This window comes from Suncus etruscus, chromosome 1, assembly GCF_024139225.1.
Source record: "Suncus etruscus isolate mSunEtr1 chromosome 1, mSunEtr1.pri.cur, whole genome shotgun sequence".
Taxonomy (NCBI): domain Eukaryota; kingdom Metazoa; phylum Chordata; class Mammalia; order Eulipotyphla; family Soricidae; genus Suncus; species Suncus etruscus.
In genome coordinates, this window is record NC_064848.1 from 131,304,321 (window position 1) to 131,324,975 (window position 20,655).

Genomic DNA, 20,655 nt, shown 5'->3' on the forward strand with positions numbered 1-20,655 from the left:
AGCATGAGGTCATCAGAACATAAAAACAGCATTGTAAAACTATTTGTAAGAATAAAAATTGGTTCTTATACAAACAATTTAGCAAATAAAAATTGATTTTCATACATTCTTTTAAACAATTTACTATTTTCATATTTCACTATTTTATAAAATGAACCCAGAAAGATTAGACAACACGAAACAGGTTCAGAAAACAGGAAAACAAAATAGCATTTGAACAAATCATGATCATCTTTTTTTCCTGCCACAGAAGATAAAATATTGAATTATGCATACAGTTATGCTGAGGTCATTTCAATAATTGAAGAAAAGAGCATCTAGATGCAGTTTATTCTTTGTAAACTAATGTCATTCATGTTCTATAAGGAAAAGAGATACGATTAGAATGGAAAAGCAGCTTAACTTTGATTTTAGATGTCTAGAAAGGGGTTAGGGAAGGATTGTCAGTATTTTTTATAGACTATACATAATTTTATTTTATTTTATTTTATTTTTTAATATAATTTTTATTTTAATCATAGTGGCTTACATATCATTCACAGTAATATTCCTGGTACATGTTAACATTGAATCAGGGGAATTCCCATCACCGAATTGTCCTCCCTCCATCTCCATTCCAATCAGTTAAGATAATCTGATATAAAGGAGGGCTGAAATAGGAAAAAATAAAAATAGAAACAAAAACAGGGACCGGAGTGGTAAGGCATCTGCCTTGCATGCGCTAACCTAGGATGGATCATGGTTCAATCCCCTGGCGTCCTATATGGTCCCCCAAGCCCACAGCAATTTCTGAGCACATAGCCAGGAATAACTCCTGAGCATCACTGGGTGTGGCCCAAAACCTAAATAAATAAATAGGTAAATAGATAAAATAGAATCAGAAACAGAATAAGAGAATGTAGAAAAATTCTCAATTTCATGAAGTGTCTTATTTTTGTTTGCTTTGTGTTTTATTTATTTATTTACACCAGCCATGCTCAGGGATTGCTCCTGGCTCTGCACTCAGGAATAACTCGTAGCAGTCTTGGGGGACCATATGGAATGCTGGGGATCAAACCCAGGTGAGCTGCATGCAAGGCAACTGCTCTCCCCACTGTGCTATAGCTCTGGCCCCAACAGTGACATTTTTTAACTGATATTTAGGGAACACCCAGAAATATTCAGGGGCTCTACTTAGACATCACTTGTTGGTGATACCAAAGTTGAACTGGGTTGGTAGCATAAGAGGTAAAGACTTAACCCCTGTAACTATTTATCTACACATTGAAGAACAAAGCTCTTATGTCTTGAGTAATTTCAGATTATCTAGTGGAAAATTCTGGAATACATTGTCATGGTATATTCATTTTCATGCTATAATATGAGTTAAAATTTGAGAAAATAACCCCTGCAGATATGTTCTTAGATTTGAAAGAAATAATATGTTCTTGTGTGTATCATGCTGAATAAGTCTAACATTTTTCATAGTATCTATTCATAGTTAAAGCAATATTTTTTTCAGAAAGATATTTTTGTATGCAGGGAATGTTACTTTGTAGTAGATAATCTGGAGTTAAGCACAACACCACATGTGGTCTCCTGATCACTGTGAGGAGTTATTTTATAATAAATAAAATCATTCATACCAAATTCCATAATCATTTGAAATGCCTACCTGTGCCAATAAGTTGCTCAAGATAAAAATACTAACAATAACTGAGGAAGTTTTTCAGTTTTTGTATTTCAATCTCATTCTCTTATGATTATCCATAAAGAACAATGCATGTCATTTCCATGGTGTTAGAGTAAGACAAATGCTCACTTAGAATACTCATAATCATTCACAATCATTCATGAGCACATGAACTTCTAAAAAAACTTCCAAACACCTTATATTCTTCACAGTCAAGCATATTTAAAATCTCAAATCTTTATCCTTTTATATATTTATGAAGATTTAAGATGTCTGAAAATGAGTGAAATGTAAAGAATGTAAGATATTCTCACTACTTGAGATACTGGTACTGAGACTTTAGAAGAACTCTTCCTAGCTACATGGGTTCTGCATATTCTTCTTGTTCTCCTGTCCCCCATCTCCTAAATACCACTAAAATATTTAGGATCATGGTTTTATACTAATCTGCATTATTTTTAGTTTATAGGAGACATAATTAGCATTTTACTAGAGTATGTGATCAATGTTCTAAGTTTCTTTTAGTTAGTCTTAAATAGTTAAAGGATATTATCTACATAATTATGTCAACACACCAAAAAGCATCAATTTAAATCTTTGTATACACACACAGGTAATATATGTTACAAATATTAAACATAACATGAATATCAGATTTTTAAAATAAATACATTTTGAGTGTGTAATTCAATTCTAGATACTTTTCTCTGTAACAATCTAAGATGTGTTATATGGCAATTCAGAGATATATAATATTTATGATATCCATCATAGACATATAGGATCTCCATGATCTATCTAGAAACCAAAGTAGGTAGTCCACTGTTCTAGACATTTTTCCCCACCAACTGAGATAATTGGTAATGTTGGTGGATAATGCTAATGTATTTTCTATTTCATAAATCTAATTCTTTTTTATGTTTTTATGGGTCACACCTGGTGATGCGCAGGGGCTACTCCTGGCTATGTGCTCAGAAATTGCTCCTGGCTTGGGGGACCATATGGGATGCTGGGGGATCAAACCATGGTCCATCCTAGACATCCTAGGTTAACACATGCAACGCTAGTGCCCTATTGCTTGTGACACTGCTTCAGCCTCTAATTTCTTAATTTTAATGTATCTGCATGCCTCCCAAAATGTACTCAGTAGAATTTGAGTCAACTTGCAGAAATTCTTTCGATATTAGACCTGAAACAAGAAGATACATACAGGAAAATGTAGATAAAATTCTCCATGACATTTACATGGCAAGATAAAGGAATCTTCATGTATGAAATATATCTAACCAAGAAAATGAAGCAAAGATATAAAAATAGGATTACATCAAATTAAAAAGGGTTTTCACCTCAAGGAAATGATTGGTATGCAAAGACTGACCATGGATGGAGAGAAATTTGCACTGGTTAATGGATGGATGTTGGACATAGTAAGACTGTAACTCAATTATTAATAAATGTATAACTGTCATGGTATCAATTAAAATTTTATTAAACATTTTCTGGGAATTCTTGTCCAATTAGCTAGCAGTTCATTTTAGTTCATTTTAGTTCATTTTATTTTCATATAGTGCTACTCAGGCCCTGGAGTGTCAAGGGTCACCTGTGCCACCCTGGTGGTGTTCAGGGTCTTCAGATACACCTCATGGAGCTAACGAAAACACATAATGCTGGGGACTGAATATAGGCTATAAAAATGCAGGAAATCAAACTCCTATATTATTTCCCTGAACCCAAATTTTCTCTTTTATAAAACAACTACAATATTAAATTCAGTATATTAGTGTTTTGGTTAGCACATTTACCAAATTCTATTTTAGTTTGTCAAGATTAATACTGGCCTATAGATTTATATTTATATGTACATTTCCTTTTCTGTTTTCTTTTATGCTAGCTAAATTGAATGAGATGAAAGACACTAAATTTTTATTTTCTGGAAGAGCTTGGAATTCAGGTATAAATATGGGTCTAATACATTTTTTGTGGGAAGATATAGACTGTGACTCCTATGTCTTCACAAAGGTGTTTTCCTTTAAGCAAAATTTTCTTAAAATTAGTTTTTCCTGGTAATATATTTAATATCTTTTAAAAAGAATTATTTGCATAGAATTGTAATAATTTTATATCCTATGATTCTAATGCATCTTGCAGTCATTTTTTCATTTCTTATTATATTTTCATTTTCCTTTTTATTAGTGTGAATAGAGGAATACCTTTATTATATTTTTCATACTTCCACTGCTTTTGTTTATCCTTTATATTGAGAGTTGGTTTCCTATTTAATGCAATTCTATCGTTATTTCATTCTAAGTTGACTTTGAGAACTCTGCTCCCTTGGAAAACTATAATTTGAATGCACAGTTAATTTTAAGTCTAACTTTTTAATGTATGCACTTAATAATATACATTTCCATTAACCAATCTAAAAAAAGATCACATCATTTTACAATATTAAAATATCTAAGTTTTTTTCTTTTTTTGTAGTTTTGGGTCACACCTGGCAGTGCTCAGGGTTTTTTCCTGGCTCTGTGCTCAGAAATTGCTCCTGGCAGGCACGGGGGACCATATGGGATGCTGGGATTCAAACCAATGACCTTCTGCATGAAAGGTAAATGCCTTACCTCCATGCTGTCTCTCTGGCACATATCTAAGTATTTTAAGGCTTTCTATAATTCACATTTTTATTAAGTTCTATGTTGACTGCATAAGAGACTAAAATTAACATAAAACCCAAATTTTGAAATTGAAACTAATTGTATACTCTGCAACATGTGTGGATGTTTTTTATATTAATATGTTGTATTAGTTATACGTACAGTATTGTACATATGGCCTTAAAAACAAGCCTAATTGTGCATGGTTTTAATATATTTATATGTTACTTACATATTTTGGTATCCTTATAAAACAAAGTAGACATATTTTTTTCTTTTTTACATTTACTTAATTTTAATGATTTTGTATCATATAGTTGACACTAGTTAAGCATAATACATTTGTTTCCAAATAAGTGGGAGAAAAAGAGTTAAAGAAGGAAAGAAAGAAAAAAATTGAAGGAAGAAAAAAAAACAAAGTACAGTGACAAGAAAATATGCGAAATTATTGCATCTCTCTGAGGTCATTAAGTCATTGTCAGAAGGATTAATAAGATCTTGTTAGCTGGCCATTCTGTTAAATCATTTGTTTCTGAATATTAGGTGGCTTCAGATATACATCCTTGGTTCATACATGAATGAATGAATTAAACAAAAATGGAGTCGTCCAGGAATATCAAGCATTACTGCCAATATCAAGGCTTTTGTTTTGGAAGCCAGAACTTCTGAAAGTACAAGAAGGAAGGGTAGGGTGCCCACACTCATTCAGAAAAAGTTCTGGTAATACCAGTCCAAATACTAGCATACAAGAATTTTTGTTCAGATTGGTAAGTCTGCAGAAAACTGTAGAGGAGTGGCGAAGCCGGGCCATTGATAAAGCAGTGATTGTGAGTGATGGGTGCAGCAGGTGTTGCTTCAGCAGGGTAGGAAATTAATCTGCCTTCTCCTCACTAGAGTATACAGCTTTCAGCTTTGTGGCCATTCTACCAATACTTTTTTTAATGGCTTGGTTTACATCTCTTTCAAGAAGAGAGTGAGTCTATGGAGCTGGTTTGGTCAAGGTAGAAATGTTTTTAACTCATTCATTTATACATATTAATTTATTTCTTCTTCCTCCTCCTCTTTGCTGCTCTGATGATGGCAGGTTGTACACATACCTAACTAATGCTTGTCATGGATAACACATTGGCAATAAGTTGTGGTACTTTCTGGGGGTCACAAAGTAAGATTGCAGTACTCAATATGACTACTCTCATTCCGTCCAGGAGTCACACAAAATTCCAGGCTCTTGTACTCACATTCTTTCCAATTATTGTAATGAATGTTCTGGAGGAGGCTCCCCTTTTTACCAGTGTTTATACAACACCTGGATATTGTGAGATAGAAATTGAAAATGAATTTAGGGACTGGAGACTGATGATATGAAAAATTACAAGAGCCAAACTGCAAGGATTGTGTGTGGAGCATGTGAGACATATATATATATATATATATACATATATATATATACTATTACATATACATATTATTATATTATATACACATATAGTATATAATATACTTATTACTATATATATAGGGCACTTAATCCCAGAAATCTAGATAAACATTCTTCTCCAATTCACATGGGTCATTCTCCAGAATAGACCACATGCTGGCACATAAAATATATCTTCATAAAATCAAGAGGATAGAGGGGCTGGAGAGATAGTATGGAGGTAGGGTGTTTGCCTTACAAGTAGAAGGACAGTGGTTTGAATATCGGCATCCCATAAGGTCACCTGAGCCTGCCAGGAGTGGTTTCTGAGCATAGAGCCAGGAGTAACCCCTGAGCGCAGCCGGGTGTGACTCCCCTGAAAAATTAAGAGGAAAGAAATCATGCACACTACCTTTGCTGATCACAAGTCACTGAAATTGATGTGAACTACAAAAGGGAAACAGAAGAAAAACTTTAACACCTGGAAATTAAACAGCTTACTACTGAACAACCAGTTGGTCAGAGATGAAATCAAAGAGGAAATCAAAACATTCTTGGAAACAAATGACAATAAAGACATAAATTATCAGAATTTATGGACAACAGCAAAAGAAGTAAAGAGAGGAAAATTTATAGCTTTACAAGCACACATCAGGAAGGAAGAAGGGCCTACATAAATAGCTTAATGACTCAGCTTATAAAATTAGAAAATGATCAACAGGGGCTGGAGAGATAGCATGGAGGTAGTGTGTTTGCCTTGCATGCAGAAGGATGGTGTTTCAAATCCCAGCATCCCATTTGGTCCCCCAAGCCATTCAGGAGCGATTTCTAAGCATAGAGCCAGGAGTAACTCCTGAGCACGGCCAGGTGTGACTCAAACCCCTCCCCTCCCCCCAAAAAAAAGAAAAAAAATAAGAAAATAATCAACAAATGGAACCAAAAATAGATAGGATATAACAAAGCTTAGAGCAGAAATCAATGAAGTGGAAATCCAGAAAACAATCTGAAAGATTAATAAAAGCAAAAGTTGGTTCTTTGAACAAAATAAACATGATTGATAAACCACTGACAAAATTCACAAAGAAGGCAGAGAGAGAAACTTGATAAACCAGATTAGAAACGAAATGGGGGAGATCACTACAGATATTGCAGAGATTCAAAGAGTAATAAGACACTACTTTGAGAAACTCTATGCCATGAAAAAAGAGGACCTGGCAGAAATGACAAATTCTTGGACACTTATAACCTTCCACAGCTAAATAAGGATGAGGTAGCATATCTGAAAAGCCCCATCATTATTGAGGAAATTAAAATGGTAATCAAATGTCTGCCCAAAAACAAAAGCCCAGGCCCAAATGGGTTCATTAATGAATTCTTTCAAACATTTCAAGAACTATTACCAATCCTTCTAAGGCTCTTTTAAACAATTGAAAAAACAGGAACCCTTCCAAATAGTTTCTATGAAGCTAACATCACCTTGATACCGAAACCAGACAGAAATGCTGCCAAAAAAGAAAATTACAGAAGAATATCTCTGATTAAAACAGGTGCAACAAAATTCTGGCAAATAGAATTCAATGCATCATCAAGAAGGTCATCCACCCAACCAAGTAGGTTTTATCCCAGGAATGGAAGGATGGTTTAACATCCATAAATCAATCAACATAATGCACCATATCAATAAAAAGAAAAGCAAAAATCATATGCTCATATCAATGGATGCAGAGAAATCATTCTATAAGGCCCAACACCCATTCTTGATTAAAACTCTCAGCAATATGGGAATGAAAAGAACTTTTCTCAATATAGTCAAGACCATCTACCACAAGTCAATGGAAAATATCATTATCAATGAGATAAACTAAAAGCCTTTCCCCTAAAATATGTTACAATACAAGGCTAGCCTCTCTCACCACTCCTATTCAACATAGTTCTGGAAGTACTTGCCATAGCGATCAGGCAAGAAAAAGATATCAAGGGCATCCAGACAGGTAAGGAAGATGTCAAGCTCTCACTCTTTGCAGATGACATGATAATATATTTAGAAAATCCTAAAGATTCTGCCAAAAAGCTTCTAGAAACAATAGATTCATATAGCAAAGTGGTAGGCACAAAAATTAACACGCAAAAGTCAATGGCCTTCTTGTACATTAATAATGATAGAGGAGAAATGAACATTAAGAAAACAATCCCATTCATATTAGAGCCTGACAAACTCAAATATCTTGGGGTCAACTTAACTATAGAGGTGAAGAAATTCTAGAAAGAAAACTACAAAAGCCTGCTTCAAGAAATAATAGAGGACACAAGGAAATGGAGACACATACCATGCTCATGTATTTGTAGGTTTAATATAATCAAAATGGCAATATTCCTCAAAACATTGTACAGATTTAAAGCAATCCCAAGATACCCACATCATTTTTCGAAGAAGTGAATCAAAAACTTCTGAAATTCATTTGGAACAATAAACACCCACGAATAGCTAAAGCAACCCTTTGTTACACGACAAGAATAAAGAGAGATCCTCAGATCAGTGGAATAGACTTGAGTACTCAGAGTATGTTCCCCAGACATACAACCAACTAATCTTTGATAAAGGGGCAAGAAATCCAAAATGAATCAAGGAAAGCCTCTTTAACAAGTGGTGTTGGCACAAATGGTTAGCCACTTGCAAAAAAGCAAACCCAAATCCCCATCTAACACCATGCACAAAGGTCAAATCCAAATGGATTAAAGACCATGATATCAGGTCTGAAACTATAAAGTATATAGAACAACACATAGGTAAAACACTATAAGACATAGAGACTGAAGGCATCTTCAAGGAGGAAGCAGCACTCTCCAAACAAGTGGAACCAGAGATAAACAGATAGGACTATATTAGACTGAGAAGCTTCTGCACCTCAACAAATATAGTGCATAGGATACAAAAGCCACCCACAGAATGGGAGAAACTATTTACCCAACACCCATCAAACAAGGGATTAATATAAAAATATTCAAGGTGCTAACAGAACTTAATAAGAAAAATCATCTAATCCCATCAATAAAATTGGGAGAAAAAATGAACACTTTGTCAAAGAATAAATACAAATTTCCAAAAGACACATGAAAAAGTGTTCCACATCACTAATCATCAGGGAGATGCAAATAAAGGCAACAATGAGTACCATCTCATACCACAGAGACTGGCACACATCACAAAGAGCAAGAACATCCGAGCTGGCAGGGATGTGGAGAGAAAGGAACTCTTATTCACTGCTATTGGGAATGCTGTCTAGTCCAGACTTTATGAAAAACAATATGGAGAATCCTCAAAAAACTGGAAATTGAGCTCCCATTTGATTCAGCTATTCCACTCCTATGGATATACCCTAGAAACACAAAAAATACAATACAAAAACGCCTTCCTCATACCTATATTCATTGCAGTGCAATTTACAACAGCCAGACTCTGGAAACAACCAAGATGCCCTTCCACAGATGAATGGCTAAAGAAACTGTAATATATATACACAATGGAATATTTTGCAGCTGTCAAAAAAGATAAAGTCATAAAATTTTCCTATACATGGATGTATATGGAATCTATTATGCTGAGTGACATAAATCACAGGGAGACAGATAGAATAGTTTCACTCATCTATGGCTTTTAAGAAAAATTAAGATATATCTGTAATAAGGCCCAGAGACAATAAAGTTAGGGCTAGAAGGGTCAGCAAGACTGGCTCACAATTTGAAGCTCACAACAAAGAGTGGTAGCATTATTAGGGAAATAACTACACTAACAACTAATATGACAATACTAAAGAATGAGAGAAGTAGGAAGACTGTCACAAATACAGGCAGGGGCGGGGGGACGTGGTGATCACTGGTGGTGAGAATGTTGTACTGGTGAAGGGGAGGAGTAATTTTGTTTATGACTGATACCCAACTACTAACATGCTTGTAATCATGATTCTTAAATAAAGATTTATATTAAAGAAAACAATTCCTCCTGACTGTAAACACACACATACAACACACACACACACACACAAACTATTTTATAGTGCAAAACAATAAGAAACAGTGATAATATGTAGAAAATCACAGGGCCTCCCTAGAAGAAACCTAATAAATATCTTATATATAAAGAAAATAAGATATTAGATAAAAGAAAAATTATAGAAATTAGTATTTTAGAATATTTATAATAATATATTCATTAAAGTAGACTGTTAATAAATATATAGAGGTGACCTGCACAGACCCAGGTAGTCAATTCACAAGAACAGATCTACTACCTACAAGGATGGGACCCGTGAAAGGAATCAAGACACAGCTTATGTGAAATAAAAAAAGTTCAATGAACATCTGCAGGTTAGAGAAACTGAGGCACATAGAAATCAACAGATCCTGTTTTCCAACCAGAGGCTTGATTAAAGATGTTTCTCTCATTGTTTAAAAAAAATGTATGTTTTTTTATTTAAACATCTTGATTACAAATATGACTGTGATTAGGTTTCAGTCATGTAAAGAACATCCACCTTCACCAGTGAAACATTACTACCACCAATGTCCCAAATCTCCCTCCATCCCACCACACCCCTACCTGTACTCTAGACAGGCTTTCCAGTTCCCTCATTCATTCACATGATTATGATAGTTCTCGGTGTAGTTACTTTTATAACTGCACTCACTACTCTTTGTGGTGAGCTTAATGAAGTGAGCTGGAAGTTCCAGTCCTCCTCTCATTGTCTCTGAAGATTTTTGAAAAGATGACTTTTATTTTTCTTAAAACCCATAGAGTGAGACTATTCTGCATCTCTCTCTCTCTCCCTCTGACTTATTTCACACAGCATGATAGACTTCATGTCGATTTATGTATAAGAAAATTTCATGACTTTATCTCTCCTGATGGATGCATAATATTTCATTGTGTGTATGTACCATATATTCTTTAGCCATTCATATGCTGAAGGGCATCTTGGTTGTTTCCAGAGCCTGGCTATTGTGAATAGTGCTGCAATAAATATAGGTGTGAGGAAGGAGTTTTTGAATTGAATTCTTGTGTTCCTAGGGTATATCCCTAGGAGCGGAATAGCTGGGTCGAATGGAACCTCAATTTTCAGTTTTTGGAGGAATCTCCATATCGCTTTCTATAGAGGTTAGACTAGACAGCATTCCCACCAGCAGTGGATAAGAGTTTCTTTCTCTCCACATCCCCGCCAGCACCAATTGTTCTCATTCTTTGTGATGTGTGCCAATCTCTGTGGTGTGAGATGGTATCTCATCTTTGTTTTGATTTGCATCTCCCTGATGATCAGTGATGAGGAGCATTTTTTCATGTGCCTTTTGGCCAATTGTATTTCTTTTTTTTTTTTTATCCAAAGTGTCTGTTCATTTCTTTTCCCCATTTTTTGATGGGATTAGATGTTTTTTTCTTGTAAAGTTCTGTCAGTGCCCTGTATATTTTGGATATTAGCCCTTTATCTATTGGGTATTGGGTGAATAGTTTCTCCCACTTGGTGGGTGGCTCATGTATCCTGGGCACTATTTCTTTTGAGGTGCAGAAGCTACTCAGCTTAATGTATTCCCATATGTTTATCTCTGCTTCCACTTATTTGGAAAGTGCAGTTTCCTCCTTGATGATGCCTTTAGTCTCAATGTCCTGGAGTGTTTTGCCTATATGCTGTTCTATATATCTTATGGTTTCAGGTCTGATATCGAGGTCTTTAATCCATTTGGATTTTACCTTCATACATGATGTTAGCTGGGGGTCTAAGTTCAATTTTTTGCAAGTGGCTATCCAGTTGTGCCAACACCACTTGTTGAAGAGGCTTTCCCTGCTCCATTTAGGATTTCCTGCTCCTTTATCAAAAATTAGGTGATTGTGTGTCTGGGGAACATTTTCTGAGAACTCAAGCTTATTCCACTGATCTGAGGGCCTGTCCTTATTCCAATACCATGCTGTTTTGATAACTATTGCTTTGTAGTACAGTTTAAAGTTGGGGAAAGTAATGCCTCCCATTTTCCTTTCCCCTAGGAGTGCTTTAGCTATTCGAGGGTGTTTATTGTTCCAGATAAACTTCATAAGTGTTTGATCCACTTCTTTGAAGAATGTAATGTATCGTTAGAGGGATCACATTAAATCTTTACAAAGCTTTGGGGAGTATTGCCATTTTAGTGATGTTAATGTGTTTCCATTTCCATGTGTCCTCTCTTATTTCTTGGAGCAGGGCTTTATAGTTTTCTTTGTATAGGTTCTTCATGTCTTTGGTCAGGTTGACTCCAAGATATCAAAACCAGACAGAGATACTGCCAAAAAAGAAAATTACAGACCAATTCCCTGATGAATGCAGATACAAAGATCTTCAACAATATCCTGGCAAATAGGAACCAATGCATCTTCAAGAAGTTCATACACTACGACCAAGTAGGTTTCATCCCAGAAATGCAAGGATGGTTTAACATCCATAAATCTATCAACATCATACACAACATGAACAACAAGAAAAATAAAAATCACATGATCATATCAATAGATGCAGAGAAAGCATTTGATAAGGTCCAACACCCATTCTTGATCAAAACTCTCAGCAAGATGGGAATGGAAAGAACCTTTCTCAATCTAGTTAAAGCCATCTACCACAAGCCCATGGCAAATATTATCCTCAAAGGAGAAAAACTAAAAGCCTTCCCTCTAAATTCTGGTACAAGACAAGGCTGTCCGCTCTCACTACTCCTCTTCAATATAGTACTGGAAGTGCTTGCTATAGCGATCAGGCAAGAAAAAGATATCAAGGTGTTGCGCCCCACTATTCAAATCCACAAAGGTCAACGAATTGCTCAGTTATTACTATTACCTTACTACAAACTACCTACACTCCCACCGGTTGCATCTGGCAAGAAGGACCTGTGGAGTGGATTCATCTCCCACACTCCTCTCATAAGACAAATTGCTCCTATCCATACATGGTAGCTTTGGTAATTAGCAAAGGAAGATTAAGAAGTATAGATCTTACAGGCTACGAAGTTGCAAATATCATTATTCCTTATACGAAACAGCAATTTGAACTTTTATTACAAACTGAAGACCAATGGAGCATCGCCCTGCAGGGATTCAGCGGACAAGTGCTTTACCACTTACCAATGCACCTCCTTTTGAGTCTTCTTAAAGAGACACACATAATTTTTTCTACTAAGATTAGCCATTCACCTCTGGATGGTGCCACACTTATTTTTACTGATGGCTCCTCAAACGGATGTTCTGTGGTTCTAATAGACGGAAAACTGCCTGTTATTGTAAACACTCCCGATATATCTGCCCAAAAGGCAGAGTTTATTGCTGTAATAGAGGCTTTAAAATTATGCCCCCCAAAATTTAATCTGTATACTGATTCATTATATGTTTTTAATCTTTTTCCGGGAGTGGAAACAGCTGTAATATCCACTGGTTCTACTGTTTCTAATTTATTATTACAGTTACAAACCTTGATTCATTCTAGACATGAAAAGTTTTTTATTGGACATATCAGAGGTCATTCTAATCTTCCTGGACCTCTTGCTGAAGGAAATCAGTTGGCAGATGCCTATACTAAGGATTGTATTTTAACTGTTATTGATACTGCATACCAAAGTCATCAGATTCATCATCAAAATGCTTTAGCTTTAAAAAGAATGTTTGGCATCACTAAAGAGCAGGCTTGACAGATAGTAAGGGAATGCAACAGTTGCCCTAATCTGTCCCCTTCACCCCAAATGGGAGTAAATCCCCGGGGTCTGAAACTCAATGTGTTGTGGCAGATGGATGTCACACATATTAAAAAATTTGGCCGCTTGTCATTTGTGCATGTCACTGTTGACACTTTTTCACATGCAATGGTAGCCACTGCCAGGACAGGTGAAGCAGTTAAAGACGTAATTCAACACCTAGTAACCTGCTTCTCTGTATTGGGCATGCCCAAGAGTATAAAAACTGATAATGCCCCAGCTTATACTTCTAAAGCATATTTAAAGTTCTGTAAAAACATGAATATTATCACCCAAACTGGAATTCCGTTCAATCCCCAGGGACAAGTTATTGTGGAAAGAGCTCATCAAACACTAAAACACCAAATAGAAAGATTGGAGAACTCAAAATTTCCTTAGTATTCCCCTCATCAATTAATTAATCATTCTCTATTTGTACTGAATTTTTTAAACACGGATGATAAAGGCCTTACGCCTATGTATAAACATTGGAATCTCCCCACGGAGAAAAAGCCTCTGGTTTTTTGGAAGGATTTATTAACTTCATCTTGGAAAGGTCCTGACGTACTACTAGCGTCCGGCCGGGGATATGCTTGTGCTTACCCGCAGGATGCACAGTGTCCAATCTGGATACTGGATCGGCTCATCTGCCCAGCAAGGGATTCCCCCTCCACGGGCTGCCATCCACAACAAAGAGAAGGCGGAAACGCAGCATGAGACGACTACGACAAAAAATCCAGAGACAGAATCGCAATCTGCAGCCATTGACGACACCTGTTCTTCCAACTTGGATGCAGCTAATGGCTTTGCTGAATGAAGCCAGACGAATTGCTGCCGCCTCCCCGGGACCTCCAACTCCAGACTTTGTTCCTTGCTATGTTGTCTATTATATTAAATTCAGCCCCCCAACACCCAGCTCCCCAACCCCCTGCAGCAAGCACCTAACAAACAGGGATGGGGGAGGGCGTAAAAACCACAGCCAGGAAGCTCTCTCTCTTTCGCTTCTGCACTCTATTTCTCTCTCTCTTGAAAACTGCCACCTGAATTAATAAAACAATTTTTTCCTTATCTTTCTTTTAAAAAAAAAATTGCTTCCCACTTGAGCTTTCCCAACCCTGTCCCACCCATTCAATTCAGCTACAAAGTATTAATAGCTATTTTTTGCTTCTGAATCCTTATTAGGATCAGATTGATAGTTTTTAATTTCTTTTTGATACTGTTTCCTTCTTTACCTTCGCAAAAAAAAAAAAGGGGGGGTGAATTGTTGCGCCCCACTCAGGAAGGGCACACATTAAAAGTGCTGCACTCCTGAAAAAGAATTATTTGCCAAAAAGGCCAGCTTAGAGCAGTCAAAATCAGTTGACCCTTTGCATGGATTGTTTGGCCATAAATTCTAAAGTGGCTGTAACTATCTCTCTCTTTATTTTTAACCATTACTAAAAATCAGGGCTTAGTAATTCTTTCTAACAAAGAAGGACAGTACAAATCCCGCCAAAAGTCTCCCACTAAACAGCTCCTGTGATCTTTGCTACTTTGGCGCCAAGATCATGTTTTTTCCCAAAACTTAGCTCATAGTAAAACAATTTTCAGTTTTCCCCAAAAACTCTAAAACACTCCTCTCTCTTCCCACTTCCCTGAAAATTACCTGATTTCCCTGCTTACCCAAAACAAAACAAACCCATAATAGAAACTGTTTTTTTTACCTTCAGTATCGGTTCTTTAATATGCAAATTTTAGCCAGGGTCTTTCATCCTGTTCCCCTGGTCATCTCCCATTTCCTTTGATGTCAAAAATTACACCCTGCATTCCAAACCTCAACCTTAAAAGCTACCCAACTCAAAAATAAATTTGTCTTCGTCTTTCTAAACGCAAGTCCCCACGCTTTTGTGTGTGGTCATTCATTTCTACAATATTGTTCCGTCTTTTCGCCATTTTGTGTACCCACTCTCTCCCCGTGAAGGTTTCCCGAACTCCACGAAGAATCTGTTTGGAGGCGCTGGCGCTTGCAACATCAAGGGAATTCAGATAGAAAAGGAAATAGTCAAGCTCTCACTGTTTGCAAATGACATGATACTCTACTTAGAAAACCCTAAAGACTCTACCAAAAAGCTTCTAGAAACAATAGACTCATATAGCAAGGTGGCAGGCTACAAAATTAACACACAGAAATCAATGGCTTTTTTATACACCAATAATGATAAGGAAGAGATGGACATCAAGAAGGCAATCCAATTCACATTATGCCACACAAAATGTATGTTTTTAAAGCAGCATAGAAACAATTTTATAAATTGCACCACTCTAGAATAGTTGCTGGTATCCCGCACTAAAAATTTCTCAAATACTATTTTGGGGTCCCTGTTCAGTGGTGCACAGGGTTTATTTCTGGCTCAGTATTCAGGGATCACTCCTAGATATGCTCTGGGAATCATAGTATTGCCATACTTTTGCCAAATCAAGGTCAGTCACATGCAAGGTAAATGCCCTGTCCACTGAATAAACTATTTCTTTAGTCCTTCAGATAAAATTCTGAATATAATATAAAATGCAAAATTTATTAAATTTGTGGTAAATGGATGAAAACACTAAAGCCTCCTCTGTTTCAATTGTACCCCCTAAAAGAGAGAAAAGAAGATAATTAAACTATTTTAATAGTCACTAAAGTATTTTCTGTTTTCAACTAATTGGCATGTTTAAACACTTTCAGGAAATAATACTAGTGATTATCTCCTGTTTTCTCTCTAGTATGTGAGAAAAGAATTCATTACCCTTACTGTCATTTAATGTGACTCAAGATACAGTGACTTTTTCTACTTCTCTAAATGTATTATTTATTAGAATTTAGGCTTCCAGTGAAAACCTTCAAACAACTAAAATATCTACAAAGCACCTTTATGAGGACAGCAGGACTTCCTGGCTATGAAAACACAGGGTGTTTCATAAACCAACCAGCATTAATTATGTATTTGTTCTTAAGCCAATTATACTTTAAATATCTATGAAGTCAAAATATACTTCATGTCTATTCATATAATAAGGTTGGCTGTAGAAATAGATCCTAACAAAACAATGATGAAAACTGAAATTATAAACAAATCTGAACATTATATATAACAGAAAATGTAAAGCAACCTAATTTTAACTTAAATATCTAAATCACTGAAAGTGGGCTTTTTATTCATAAAAAAAATTGAGTATCATGTATGTGTTTAAAAAACATAATACTCTGGTGTGAGAAACTGGTCTATAATCTTGTATCTTATGTAAAATAGAAGTCTATAGATTGTAAAGCTTATTATATACCATAATATATAAACTTTTGCTATTAGTCTATTATTAATTGTGTGGTGCCTCTCTTATAGAACAGAATTTGATAAAAAAAAAATGATGAATAGAGGGACCAGAGCAGTGGTGCAAGCGGTAAGGTATCTGCCTTGCCCGAGAAAGGCTAGGACGGTCTGCGGTTTGACCACCCGGCGTCCCATATGATCTTCCAAGCCAGGAGCAAAAATCTGAGCATATAGCCAGGAGTAACCCCTGAGCATCACTGGGTGTGGCCCAAAATCCAAAAAAAAAAAAAAAAAAGAGGAAAAATTATGTATCTTATATATGACTGTGTCAAACACACAAATACCTAGGAATGAATTTAATAAGGGAGGTAAAAGACTTATTTAGTGAATATTATAAATAACGTCTAAAAGAAATGAGACACAAGGAAATGAAAATATATTCCCTGTCCATGATTTGGAAGAATGAATATTGTTGAAATCACTACCTTACCTGAAGTAATTTACAGATGTAATGCAATTCAGTTAATAATACCATAGCATTTTTCAAGGACAAAAATCAAATACTTCTAAAATTCATATAAAACCATAAAGCACCCAGAATAGTAAAAACAATGCTGAATAAAAGAAGTTAGATAGGAGGGATCCCTGACTTTTGTTTTGTTTGGTTTAGTTTTGTGGACATACCCAGTGATTCTCAGGAGTTACTCCTGGTTCTGTACTCTGAAATCATTCCTGGAAGATTTGGGAAATCCTATGGGATGCCAAGGATCCAACCTACTGTATTGTCTCTCTGTCCCTACACTCTCAGACTTTAGTCTTTACTACAAAATCACATGAATAGGGGCCGGAGAGATAGCATGGAGGTAAGGCGACCTTCTTGCAAGCAGAAGGTCGGCGGTTTGAATCCTGGCACCCCATGTGGTCTCCCAAGCCTTCCAGGAGCAATTTCTGAGCATTGAGCCAGAAGTGACCCCTGAGCGCTGCCGGGTGTGACTCAAAAATCAAAAAAAAAAATCACATGAATAAAAACTGCATGGTACTAGAACAAAGTCAGACTCAGATAAATGGATTAGAACTGAAAACTATGAGATAAACCCTTAGGTTTATAGACAGTTTTTTCATAACAAAGGGTCTAGATGCAAGAAGTGGAACAACTCTTCAATAAAGGTTCTTAAGAGAGGGCAGTGGAAATATAATACAGTGGTTAAGGCACATCCCTTGCATATGACCACTCCTTGGTTTATGTTTTGGCATTACACAGACCAGAGCAGCAAGGGTATCCTTGGAGACCCATGAGAATCACTGGGATGGCTCAGATAAACACACACACACACACACACACACACACACACACACACACACACATATATACACACCCCCCAAACTGTAGCAAGACTGCATGCTTAACTCCCAGTACTGAATCACTGGCTCAGTTTAGGAAATATCCAAGTGAGGAGCTCTGAGAGCCTCCTAAATATTGCTTAGAAGACACCATTCCCAGTATAAGCATAATAGTGCAGAAAAAACTTAATATTTATGTGCAAAAAAATCAAAAGACACAAGCTAAATATAGTTCCATATCTCACACATTAATTACACCACACATAAAAGCAAATGGATTAAGGACATATTAACATATTAGGAAACCATAAATGTATTGTGAAAAATATAATCATAATTTTCCACACTATTGATTTCAGAGATATCTTTAGTGATTCAATTAACTGGCTAAGAAAATAAAACCAATAGTAAAAAAAATTGGAACTCTATCAAACAGAAAGTTTCTGCACTATTAGTGACTAAAATAAAGACATCCCATAAGAATAAAATGTATGTATCACACATATGATAAAAGGCTACTATTCAAGAATAGAAAGCACTCAAGAAAGTTAACAAAAATGTACAGGGCCCTACCAAATATTGAAGGGAAAAAGTGAGCCTATAATTACTCAAATAAGAGAAAATGGTGGAGCTACTAGGTATATAAAAAAGAATTCTTTGTCACTTATCAGAAAAATGCAAATCAAAAAGTAATCAAGAAATATTATGTAACATCAGTGAGAACACCCTGTGTTTAAAATGACCAGAAACAAGTGATGGTAATATGTGTGATAAAAAAATCTTTATCAAGTCTTGGCAGAACTGTAGTTTGGCTTATTCTCTATGGAAAATGTTATGGCGACACCTACAATCATGAAGAAAAGAGCTTCCATATTGACCCAGTGATTCCACTTGACATGTATTCTCAAAATATAAACACATTATTTCAAAAATATACTAGCTTTCTTTGTTCACTGCAGTATTAGTTACAAGAGCCAAGTTCTAGAAAGTAAACAAGTAATTTACAACAGAGTAATAAAGAAATGGCATTTTAGGCTAGAGCAATAGTACAAGAGGCAGGGCATTTCCCTTATACTTGGCCAAAGCATGTTCAATCCCTTAACCCAAAAAGATTTTTTTTGAAAAAGAAAGAGAACAAGAGAATATGAAATTTTGCATGCTACACATAACTTGGACATAAATAGAGGGTATCTTTTGAAGAGAAATGAGTCAAAGGGATGACAAATACCAAATGATCTCTCTCATATATGAAGTATAAAGAATCATGCTATGGAAAAAAAAAAAGCAACATGCACTAACAACAGACCTTGAATATCTACCTATGGAGATAAGTCTGTCTAATGATGGTGGGGAAGTATTTTGGAATGAAAGAGGACCTACAGACAATGGTGGAGGGAAGCTGGCATAGGGGTGGTATGTCTAAAGGAAACTGTATTCCTGAAACACTATTATAAATTATAACTAAATGTTTAAAAATACAAATTACAAAGAATACAAAGTTATTATATCACTACATATTTTTGGTTTTAAAGTCATATCCAGTAGTGCTTGGGTTAAAGTGGTGTCAGGCATGTGCAGGGTAAGCACTTTACTCTCTCTACTATCTCTCTGAAAGCAATAAAATAAAAAGTTTAAAAAGGTTGACACAAAAATGGAGAAAATTTATTTAACATCCATATGATCATAGCTCCTGTTATATAGAAAGAACTCAGGGATTGCTAATCATTTCTAATAGTGTCAATAGAAAAACTAATCAAAATGATGTCATGAGAAAAATTAATATTTTAATCAATTTTGTAAATGCCCACATTAAAATTTAATAGGTATAAACTGAGAGTAGTTCAGAATTTAAAGTATTTTGCCTCTTTTATAATCAATTAAAAATAGTCTAAAATGCTGGCATGTTGCAAACTTTTAGATAAGTATAAAAATTATCATTTAAAGTAAGCTTTAGAAAAACTATTTCAAAAGTACAAATGAGAAATTTTGTTATGATAGAAAGGCACCAAAAGGATACCTTGTTTTCTTTTTAGTATAAGAAGAAATAATGAAATTTCCTCTTGCAATGAAAGGCAGATAAATATATTTGGCGTTGGCTTGGTATGGGTAAAGATCACATTCATAATTATTGCCTCCTGTTTTTTCTTTCTCTCAAAGAGATAGCTCCCATTGTCATGCTCTAAAGATAGTGAAAGTATCATGAATAGGATAAAAACATCCTCTAAAATCTATGCTTATAAAGTTTTCATGTCATTAAACCTCCATACCAGAATGGAAAATATTATACTTATACCATTTTTTTCTGGAAAAGTCTAGCCAGTGTGCCAATACAAAATTATATTTCAGAAAAGCTGGAAGATATAATCTCTTACAGTACTTTCCTTTTTATTTTAGAAGAGGACATTAGCTTGAAGCAACTAATTTTTATTTAGATAAAATAATAATATATAATTATTTATCATTTAAATTTAATTTTTGTTTGTTTGGGGGCCACAATTCTCAGCACTCAGGGGTTACCCTGGCTCTGAACTCAGAAATCACTCCTAG

At 35.5% G+C, this 20,655-nt stretch overlaps 1 protein-coding gene across 1 annotated transcript in view; it reads right to left on the reverse strand.

Moving 5' to 3' along the window:
* Positions 1–20,655, reverse strand: part of CADPS2 (calcium dependent secretion activator 2) — a 613,966-nt gene that overhangs the window by 279,210 nt on the left and 314,101 nt on the right.